This window comes from Ursus americanus, chromosome 30 (genome assembly GCF_024610735.1).
Source record: "Ursus americanus isolate L20-20 chromosome 30, mUrsAme1.1.p, whole genome shotgun sequence".
In the NCBI taxonomy this organism is placed as follows: domain Eukaryota; kingdom Metazoa; phylum Chordata; class Mammalia; order Carnivora; family Ursidae; genus Ursus; species Ursus americanus.
The window spans coordinates 4,283,334-4,294,815 of NC_142156.1; the positions used below are offsets into that span (position 1 = coordinate 4,283,334).

General features: G+C 39.4%; 1 protein-coding gene across 1 annotated transcript in view; it reads right to left on the reverse strand.

Annotated features, from left to right (window-relative positions):
• LOC148107427 (tetratricopeptide repeat protein 28-like) overlaps positions 1-11,482 on the reverse strand; it is a 117,324-nt gene that overhangs the window by 44,435 nt on the left and 61,407 nt on the right. The window lies entirely within an intron of this gene.

Sequence of the window (11,482 nt, forward strand, 5' to 3'; positions counted from 1 at the left end):
CACTATACTTTCTGTCATTAATAACTAGAACTTAATTCATCTTTAAATTATCATTTAAGGGACACCTGGGTGGTTCAGTAGGTTAAGCGTCTGCCTTCTGCTCAGGTCATGATCCCAGGGTCCTAGGATCGAGTCCCGCATGGGCCTCTGGCTCAGCAGGGAGCCTGCTTCTCCCTCTGCCTACTGCTGCCCCTGCTTGTGTCCTCTCTCTCTGACAAATAAATAAAATCTTTAAAAAAATAAATTATCACTTAAGCTTGGTTATGATAGAAACAAAGTAAAAATTTTTTAAACATCATAAATAATTCCTGGCTTCCATTTAGGATGCAGAATGCTGGAAACAGAGTTGCTCCCACTCTTACAATAAGAAAAAAGTAGACAATCTAAACAAATAGAACTTTTTTAGAAACCATTAGAGAGTTAAGGTTGTAGGACAACCAACTACTCTGAAATCTAAGGAAAGACAGATGCCTCCAAAGAGATACAGGAGGCAAACACTTGCTTACTTGGAGTACATACCAGGTGCTATACACCTGTAGAAAAAAATCAGCTAAATTTTTGAACAAATTGCTGAAAGTCAAATGTGGGCTAGCATGAGAGTGGAGAACCCCTGGGAGTCACAGAACAAGAGGAATCTGCACCCATTCACAGATTCTTCTCTAGAGACCTCACCTGGTGCTGGGGACAAAGTATGGGAGTAATGTGAGAAACCAGAGTAGGCCTCCCTGGTGGCATAGACCCAGGAGAGGGAAGCAGCAGCTGCTCCAGGGAACGCCTGCAGCCCCATCCGAATCCTTCTACCCTACAGAAGGAAAGCCATAAAGTGACTGGGAGAGGGGATCAGAAAAAAACCTGAGGCAGGGGAAGAAGACAGGGAAGTGTTCTAGCTCCAGACCATCTCTCACCTCTGAAGGAACTTGAGTCAGGAACACCAGTAGGGCCCCAACCCAGCAACTGCCTAAGGCTGTGGATGAACCAGGCCAACAGAAAACACCCCTTCCCCTGGCCCCTACTGAAGTTAGGAGGCACTGAGTAACCAATGATAGCAGATCCACTGCTGGGCTAAAGGCAAGAATGTGGAAAAAGGCCGTCTCTGCTACAAAGGGAAACGGAGAGTGGATCAGACTTTGAGAAAAAAATCTCTGGTAAACCCTAGCCCTGAGCACAAAGTAAACACTAGATGAATTTGAAGCACGGGGTAGATTGAGGATAAGGAAAACAACAACAAAACCCAATCTCAGCTCAGCTTCTGGCTAACCTAACACAACTCCTACAACAAAGGCCAAGCAAAAGAAGCAGCATCACCATTTCCAGGCATAAATAATAGTGACTAAAGTGTCTACTGTTCTACACAAGGGGTCTGCTTTCAACCAAAACATGAGACACACAAAGAAGAAAAGATAACACATTGTCAAGAGACAATGCAATCAACAGAATCAGTCCAGATATTGGAACTAACATATAGGGAATTTAAAATCATGGAGTTTAACATGGTAGAATAGTCAGGAAAGCCTTTTTAAAAATGACAACAGTTGAAATGGAAAAGGCATAGCTTTAGGTCTAGCTCCCCAACTTGATTCTTAGTTCCTTCAAGGCAGGATCCAAGTTCATTTCTTTTTGCTTCCCTAGCATCTAGCACAACCAGCAGATCTGACATTAGTACAACAATACAAAAAATCAAATACTTTTTTGAACTTGAAGACCCTCAACCCCCATTAGCAGACATAGTACGAGGCCAAACTTCAATCCCAGAACCACAGAAAGAGCATTAATTTTGGATGGACTTTTGCACCTTTACTCCTAACTTTACAAATTGACTGGGAATACCTAAATCCAGGGTCTGCACACTTCTCCTGGGGTTCATGGAAACCTGTTCATTCATATTATGAAACAGCCTTTTGATTATTCTGTTCCGAAGACTAGAACCCGTAAGTAAATGACTGTTATGTAAAAATAATTTATGAGGTAGATTTATAAAATTGATCTCACATTTTCAGATCCTAGAGAAAAACCTACGCCTCTTTCATTGAGCGTCATCCTTAACGTAGGGACATGCTATGCTCAAGCCTTCTCGGCTCTCATTTCTCTTTTACCATTTGGGGAAAATTAAGTAGCACTGAGATATTCTGAAATGAGACCTTCTAATCCTTACCTAACTCCTAAAAGATAAAACTACCAGCCCCTATCTTCCAACCTCTAGTTTATCTAAAAAGTCTTGTACAGTCTTCGTGACACTATCCCTAAAGGAACTGTTATATGCAAGTTTGGTTTTATGGAGCCTATGGGGGTTTTGGCAACTTCCTGTAATTGTCTCTAGTTGAATTATAAAAATAACAAAGAACTTGAAAAGATTCCTATAACTTCCTATTTGATCTCAGGGGCATCTTCCAATTTCTAAATCTTATATGGAGCCTCAGTAATCTTCTCCATGAAAAATTTAGAATAAATCTGCAAGAACTCCCCAAATTTCCAGCAATGATGCAAAATATTCGTTTATGCAATGAATTAATAGGACCAATGAACCTTTGCAAAATAATTACAGAAATTGTAATTAAAAAAAAAACATTTCTAGAATGTTTTCTATATGCTATCATCAATTTCCACACCCACTTAAACTAAACTACCACGTTCAGGAATGATAGTCATAGGGGCGCCTGGGTGGCACAGTGGTTAAGCGTCTGCCTTCAGCTCAGGGCGTGATCCCGGCGTTATGGGATCAAGCCCCATATCAGGCTCCTCCGCTATGAGCTTGCTTCTTCCTCTCCCACTCCCGCTGCTTGTGTTCCCTCTCTCGCTGGCTGTCTCTATCTCTGTCGAATAAAATAAAATAAAATCTTTAAAAAAAAAAAGGAATGATAGTCATAAAGCATCTTTTGATGTCACACACATTTTCATATACCTGGATCGTGTTCACGCTCAATGACAACTGCCCCAATGATGCTTCCAAAATGCCACCTTCTCTTTTTTGTTCATCTGCATCACTCATCACTCTTCTGCTCGTTGTCTGTCTTCTCCTTGACCTCTGAATGGAAGAGCACCTCCAGACTAAGTCCTTGGACCCCTCTCTTTTCCATCTAACTCTCCTTAGTAATTCCATCCAGTATCATGGTTTTCAATACAAAACCAGTTCACACTTCTAACTCCAGATCTGCATATTTAAATGCCTACTCAACACTTCACTTGGCTATCTTTTAGGTATCTCAAACTCATTATGTCCAAAACTGAACTCCTGATCTTTTTCCCAATCCGACTCCAACCACAACCTTTTCTGTGTCAGGTGATGGCAAATCGAATCCTTTCAGTTGCTCAGGCAAAACACCTTGGAATCATCTTTGATTTCCTCCAAATTGTCAAAAAATACTGTTGGTACTATTTCAAAATAAATACAGAATCTGACCACTTCTTACTATGTCCACACTACTACCATCATCTCTCACATGGACTGCAGTGGCTTCGTAACAGGTCTCTGTGCTCTGATTCTGAGTCTCCACAACCCATTCTTAACACAGTGGCCAGAGTAATCCTCTTAAAAGGTAAGTTAGATTATCACTTCTCTGTTTAAAACCCTCTAATGCCTCCACATATCCCCAGTAAAAGCCCAGATTCTTACAATGGCTTATAATGACCTACATGATCTGGTCCCCCTAATGTCCTATTAATTTCCCTTCTGTTCATTCCACTCCAGCCATATGAAATTCTTCCTTCAGATAGGCCAAGTAGCCTCCTGACTAAGGGCTTTTGCTTTAGCTGTTCCCTCTGCTTACTCTTCCTCCAGATACCTTCACATTTAACTTCCTCACTTCCTTTTCTTGGGGCGCCTGGGTGACAGAGTCAGTTAAGTGTCCAGCTCTTGGTTTCAGCTCAAGTTATAATCTCAGGGACATGAGATCAAGCCCACATGGGGCTCCACGCTCAGCGCAGAGCCTGCTTAAGACTCTCTCTCTCCCAAGATATTTGCAAATGACATATCAGATAAAGGACTAGTACTCAAAATCTATAAAGATGGGGCGCCTGGGTGGCACAGCGGTTAAGCGCCTGCCTTCGGCTCAGGGCGTGATCCTGGAGTTATGGGATCGAGCCCCACATCAGGCTCTTCCGCTATGAGCCTGCTTCTTCCTCTCCCACTCCCCCTGCTTGTGTTCCCTCTCTCGCTGGCTGTCTCTATCTCTGTCGAATAAATAAATAAAATCTTTAAAAAAAAAAAATCTATAAAGAACTTATCAAACTCAACACCCAAAGAATAAATACTCCAGTCAAGAAATGGGCAGAAGACATGAACAGACATTTCTCCAAAGAAAACATCCAAATGGCCAACAGACACATGAAAAAATGCTCAACATAGTCGGCATCAGGGAAATACAAATCAAAACCACAATGAGATACCACCTCACACCAGTGAGAATGGCTAAAATTAACGAGTCAGGAAACGACAGATGTTGGCAAAGATACGGAGAAAGGGGAGCCCTTCTACACTGTTGGTAAGAATGCAAGCTAGTGCAGACACTCTGGAAAACAGTATGGAGGTTCCTCAAAAAGTTGAAAATAGAGCTACTCTATTACCCAGTAATTGCACCACTGGGTATTTACCCCAAAGATACAAAGGTAGTGATCCAAAGGGTCACCTGCACCCCAATGTTTATAACAGCAATGTCCACAATAGTGAAACTATGGAAAGAACCCAGATGTCCATTGACAGATAAATGGATAAAGAAGATATGGTATACACACACGTATACACACACACACACACACACACACACACACACACACACACACTCCACAGAATACTATGCAGCCATCAAAAAAAGAAATCTTGCCATTTGCAATGATGTGGATGGAACTAGAGGGTATTATGCTAAGTGAAGTAAGTCAATCAGAGAAAGACAATTATCAGATGATCTCACTGATATGTGGAATTTAAGAAACAAAACAGAAGATCATAGGGGAAGAGAGGAAAAAATAAAACAAGAACAAACCAGAGAGGGAGACAAACCATAACAGATTCTTAATCATAGGAAACAAACTGAGGGTTGCTGGAGGGGAGGAGGATAGAGGGATGGGCTAACTGGGTAACAGACATTAAGGAGGGCATGTGATATAGGGAGCACTGGGTATTATATAAGACTGATGAATCACAGACCTGTACCTCTGAAACCAATAATACATTATACGCTAATTAATTGAATTTAAATTTTAAAAATGTTAAAAATAAAAAAATTTTTAAACTTTTAAAAGACTCTCTCTCCCTCTGCTCACCCTTCAAATAAATAAATAAATCTTTTTTAAAAAGTTTTTTTCTTAACTCCAATGAAGATAATTTACATAAATGAGCTAAGAGGTAATTTTTACGTACACACTATTCTACTCTGACAATTACAGGAATATTACATTCCACTTGGGTATTTATATTTAATAATATACACAATATAGCAGAAAAGGAGCTGAAGATATGATTATAGAAGATGGTAAAGTGGGGAAAGTTGATTCCATAAACATTTCTTCACTTATGTGGCTGATTATGATGACGCTACTGACCAGTTATATAGACATCTCTGCTCTGGATAATCCACAAAAACTACTCTTGAATCTCACTAATGAGAGAGTTTTAAACTTCAGTTTTAAACTCAGTATATTTCTTTTTCCTCCTCCCTTTTATCCTCATGACAGTACTGTTCACAATTAGCTGCTGGATTCTTAGGGAAATTTTTTCCTTCATTTGCTTTCAGGATACTGCACTCCCTTGATTCTCCTTTTTTGTGGTCTTTTTGTTGTGTATAACCTATTACTTTTTATCAAAAACCTCCGAGCCCTTTCTTAGAGTACAGGTAAGAAGAATCACAGTCCCATTTGGAACACAGCAGTTCTTCCAGGCTGAAATCTATTGGCCATTGACTGGGTTACTTAAGACAACCATCTACTCTTTTAAGACACCTCTACATTTCCCAGAAACTCCTTCCCTCTATAGACCTGCGTCAGATTTTGCCAGTGAAAAGAACTCATGTGAGATCTGGAAAGAGGAAAAGCCATTACTCTTTGGGGGTGGCTGGAGGCAGATGTCAGATTCACAGCCGCTTTGGGGCACAGCAGCTTTTGCTAGAGAATCACTTACTTCATCGCTGCGGCCCAAGACACATGACAGAAGCATTCTCAAAGACGCTTGATAATTGCGGCACTTTCCCAGTCAGTTTTTGAGACCCGGAAGGTCTTCAGTGTCTGCTTCCCTGACTTTCCAAGGTGACTCCCCTGACATTCACTCCTCCAGTTTCTTCTAAGCTTCATGTAAGCCCTAACTCCTAAAACATTCCTAAGATATTCCATTTTCTTTACCAATCCCAAACTGTTAACAACAACACAGATACAAATTAGGGAGAGAGAGACAGAGAGAAAAAGAGAGAGATGCATCTAATCATATGTAGAGATAGATACATAAAGATTATTATGTACATTGAGAGATTTATCCATTTGTCAAATACCCTGGGAAGGACAGAAACAAGCTAGTAATAGCAATTGCCTTTAGAGAGGAAAACTGAATGACTAGAGGACAGGAATGGAAAGAAATCTTATCTTTTACTATGTGCCCTTTTGAAGCTTCTTGAATTTCATACTATAAGCATATGCACTTATTCAAAAATGAAGTAATTATTTAAAAGTTATATGCCCACATAATTATTGTTCTATGCCCCTATGAGCCCCACAGAACCAGAAGTCTTTTCTATCTATGGTCCCTGCTCAAACCTCTAAGCTATAAGGAGAAGTGGCATAGGAGGGAAAGAATGACTTCTCAGGAATGAAGTTTTTTACTCACAGGGAAAAGAGCTATTGGTCAAGGCTTCTCAAATTTGGAAGAACTTACCTCATTTACTGTTATATTTAACAGCTACCCTTAAATGATACAAAGACAAAAATAAAAAAGTCCACAGTGCTATAATTAAGGCACAAAGTGCTGGAATTCGTGATGAGAGGCACTGATGCTATGCCTAAAACTTTAAAGACAAAATGAATTTTAGAGACCATTTAGTTTCCAGCATTATTTTTTAATTGCTAATAAGCTAATCTTAGTTCTTATCCCCAAAGAGAATTATAGCTTTTTTTTATTATCTTACTGTGAAAACGATAATTCCAACATTTATTCTCTGAAAGTGTGAACTAGTCAAAAGCACAATCTGGGAATTACAATAACTTGAGGATCATAGGGGTGCCTGGCTGCCTTAGTAGGTACAGCATACAACTCCTGATCTCACGGTTGTAAGTTCAAGCCCCACACTGGGTACAGAGATTACTTAAAAACAAAATCTTTAAAAAGTAAAATTGAGGATTATATAAATTACCAGTTTACTGGACCTTTTAACCTCAAATAAACATTCTAGGAACCTAGGAAAATGAAGCATTAGAATATTTTCCCTACCTTCTGTTACCAAAGCCATTACCACTTGGTAACACCTCTCTCCCAAAGAATTCAGGGTTTCTAGGTACCTTTTAAAACTGAATAGTTGGGTTTTTGTTTTTTTTTTTAAGATTCAATTATTTATTTGAGAGAGAAGGAGAGAGAGAGCAAGCATGTGCACACAAGTGCGGGGAGGGGCAGGGGGTAAGGGAGAGAGAATCCCAAGCAGACACCCTGCTGAGCCTGGAGCCCAATGAGGGGCTCGATCTCAAGACCCTGAGATCATGACCTGAGCTGAAATCAAGAATCTAATGCTTAACTGACTAAGCCACCCAGGTGCCCCAATAATTTTTTTAACATTTTTTCTCAATTCTTTTTTTTTTTTTTAAGATTTTATTTATTTATTTATTTATGTGACAGAGAGACAGCCAGCAAGAGAGGGAACACAAGCAGGGGGAGTGGGAGAGGAAGAAGCAGGCTCCCAGCGGAGAAGCCCGATGTGGGACTCGATCCCGAAACGCCGGGATCACGCCCTGAGCCGAAGGCAGACGCTTAAAGACTGCGCTACCCAGGCGCCCCTCAATTCTTAAAAATTACAATGGAGGAAAATAAATTCCTTGCACCTACCTGTTAGTGAGCCCCAAACAACTAAACTAATAATTATAGTGGGAAATCTAATGTTAGAGTTAAAATATTTTAAAAGCATTTCCTCATGTTCTGGATGACTGAAAACAAAAAGTACAAAATACAACCTATGTAACATAAAGCTGGGCAGCTTTTAGTACAGATATTAGTAATGAGGGTGTATACAAAGGTAAAAATGCAGTCAATCAAGCTTCAGCCAAAGACTGCATCTCTAGAACTGAACAAGAGAAGAACAGTACCTTATGCTGCCAATCTGTTTAAGCTACCTGGGTTGACAGAATGACCTAAACTACACATGTGCTGATTCTAAAATCAGTATCAGGAAAATACACGTGTAGGTATAAGGGTAGAGTACAACACAAGGAAGATGAGGAGATTAATACCTTCGTATCTCCATAGAATATATAATGCCTTTTATACAGAAGTGTTTTTTAAAAAAAAAAAAAAGGTTAGGGGCGCCTGGGTGGCTCAGTCATTAAGCGTTTGTCTTCGGCTCGGGGCGTGATCCCAGGGTTCTGGGATCAAGCCCCACATCGGGCTCCCTGCTTGGCTGGGAGCCTGCTGCTTCTTCTCCCACTCCCCCTGCTTGGGTTCCCTCTCTCGCTGGCTGTCTGTCTCCCTGTCAAATGAATAAATAAAATCTTAAAAAATAAACAAAAAATTAAAAAATTTAAAAAAGGTTAGTACAAAATAATTAAAATCAAGCCTCAACACCTATTTTGAAATTAGTTAAAATGCTTGCTCTCATCAACATGTAATTTCCAAAAATTAGTAATTAATGAAACAATGTGGCAACCTACAAATATTATCTAACCTGTCAGCATCCATACCTTTGTCATAGACGAATAAAACCAGTTTTAAGTGTCCATTGGTACTTTCCAGAAGCTCTGAAGTATTCCAGTATTTCCAGTGAGAATTTCCTAAAACTTTAGATACACTATACTGTGTAAAACAACTCCTAAATACCTCCTATAACAGAAAACCCTTGTACATGGTCTCTTCCTGTTTCTGCATTATCTTTATTTAAAATATCTCAAGTCTAACAAATTCAATATTCATTTACAATATTTGTTGAGGACTTGTGTCAGGCACGAAACTGTCCTTCAAGAACATAAGTGAACAAGAAAATGTCCAGCCCTCAAGAAGCTCTCACAGTCCAGGCACACAGATAAGACTGACAGTGATAAGTCAGTACTTAGGGCAGGGAAGGGTAGGCTATCACAAGAGTACACAGAGGGGCCCCCAGGAAGAACCTATAAATGCCCAACTGCTTCACTGTTAAAAAAAATCCTTAAAATTTCTGCACTTTGGAACACAGTTATTGGTATGTTAATATAAAAAAACCCTGGGGCACCTGGGTGGCTTAGTTGTTAAGCATCTGCCTTCAGCTCAGGGCGTGATCCTGGCATTCTGAGATAGAGCCCCACATCAGGCTCCTCTGCTGGGAGCCTGCTTCTTTCTCTCCCACTCCCTCTGCCTGTGTTCCCTCTCTCGCTGCCTGTCTCTCTGTCAAATAAATAAATAAAATCTTTAAAAAAAAAAAAAACCCGTAAGGATAAGTAGGATGCAGGGATAAAATATTAAGAATAAAATTCTTTCAAGTAATGCCTACACCCACTGTGGGGCTCGAACCTACAGCCCTGAAATCAAGAGTAACATGCTCTACCAACTGAAACGGCCAGGAGCCCCTAAGAATAACATTCTTTTTGATGGCTGCTACCCTAATTCTTGGAAGATGGCTAACCCTAACTCTCTGAAGCAGGACTCTTTAAGTAGATAATGAAACATGAAGCCCTCTAAGATCTGGGGGGGGGGGGGGGAAGTGCTGTAGGTTGAGAATCACTCAAGCTGCAAGCCACTGTTAACTAAGAGTTTTAAGTGCATCTTACCCCTTCTGCACTTTAGGGCAGAAACAAAAGTTGAAACTCAATGCCAAAATAAATTTAAGGTAAGATTCAATTTATTAAAATTCCAATCTATTCATAACTTTTAGAAAAAATTCTATAACATAGTCGAACCTTGAAAAACATGATTTTGAACTGTGCGGGTCCACCTCTATGTACATTTTTTTTTGAAGTATAGTACTATAAATAAATGTATTTTCTCTTTCCAATGATTTTCTTAATAATATTTTCTTTTTTCTAGCTCCCTTTATTGTAAGAATACAGTATACAAAGGGCACCTGGGTGGCGTAGTCAGTTGAGCACCGACTCTTGCTTTCAGTTCAGGTCATGATCTTGGGGTAGTGAGATCAAGCCCCATGTCGGGCTCTGCGCTCAGTGCCTGAGTTTCTGTCTCCCTCTCCCTCTGCCCCTCCCTCTTGTACTCTCTCTCTCTCTAAAATAAGTAAATAAATCTTTTAAAAAATACATTATACAATACATATAACATACAAAACATGTGTCAACAACTGTTTCAATTATACAGCATAGGATAGTATAATGTAGTATAAAGTGAGGTACCCAAAGTATAAATAGTCCCTGGATATCTTTACACTCCCAAATACTTAAATAGATAGGATCCTCTTTGGGTAAGGAAAAACTCTTAAACACAAGATAACACAATACTATGGGAAAAGGGACATTAAAATATCTGTTGAAACCTTCACTATCTGATCAATAAGAAAGGGAGTCTCTGCATGTTAAATCAGGTCACTAACCACTAACAGCTCACACTGCTCTTCGGCTTGCCTAAGCACAAAATCTTCTTGGTATAGTACTGCCTCCTGGGGGCTACAGTACATTAGTACTCTTCTGAGAAACCATTGGTGTAAATAGAAAATACAGATACTATTTTCTACTAAAAACACAATGCAAAAAGTCCATGTCAAATAATAAGTAGGCCTTTCCTAAATAATCTCTTTTTTTAAAACACAGTATCATATGTATTTCTATCTGAATAATTGGAAATAAAGTACATAATAAAAGTTAATTATAGAAAGTGGTTGTTAATATGATTGAGAACATCAGGGCTTATACAGCATTTTGCATTTTCAAAGCACTTAGCCAACATTAAACGATTAATCTTTACAACATTCTTGAGGTCAATATCACCACCATCTTTTTACAGAAAAATAAATAGCAAGGTTAAGTGAAGTGTTAGAAATTCAAGAACTAGTCAGTAAGTAATCAGCAAAGTGCCACAGAATAATCTAATGTGAAATATGAAGCACTAATACATTAACTCATCTCTAATACCCCATGACCTACCTCTCGGAGAAATTAGTTACTCTTTTATCAGAGGCCCCACAGCATTTTATAGATCCCTCTATTATAAGGCTTAATACTTTTATGTCATAGTTATTGAATTGCCAGTCTCCGTGACTAAACTCTGTACCTGCACAGGACTTTGCAGTGTCTAGAGTATAGCAAGGCACAACAATGAATCACTCAGCCATTGGTCCAACTATTAAGCATTAACTACAAGTCAGATACTATTCTGGACATGGGGGAT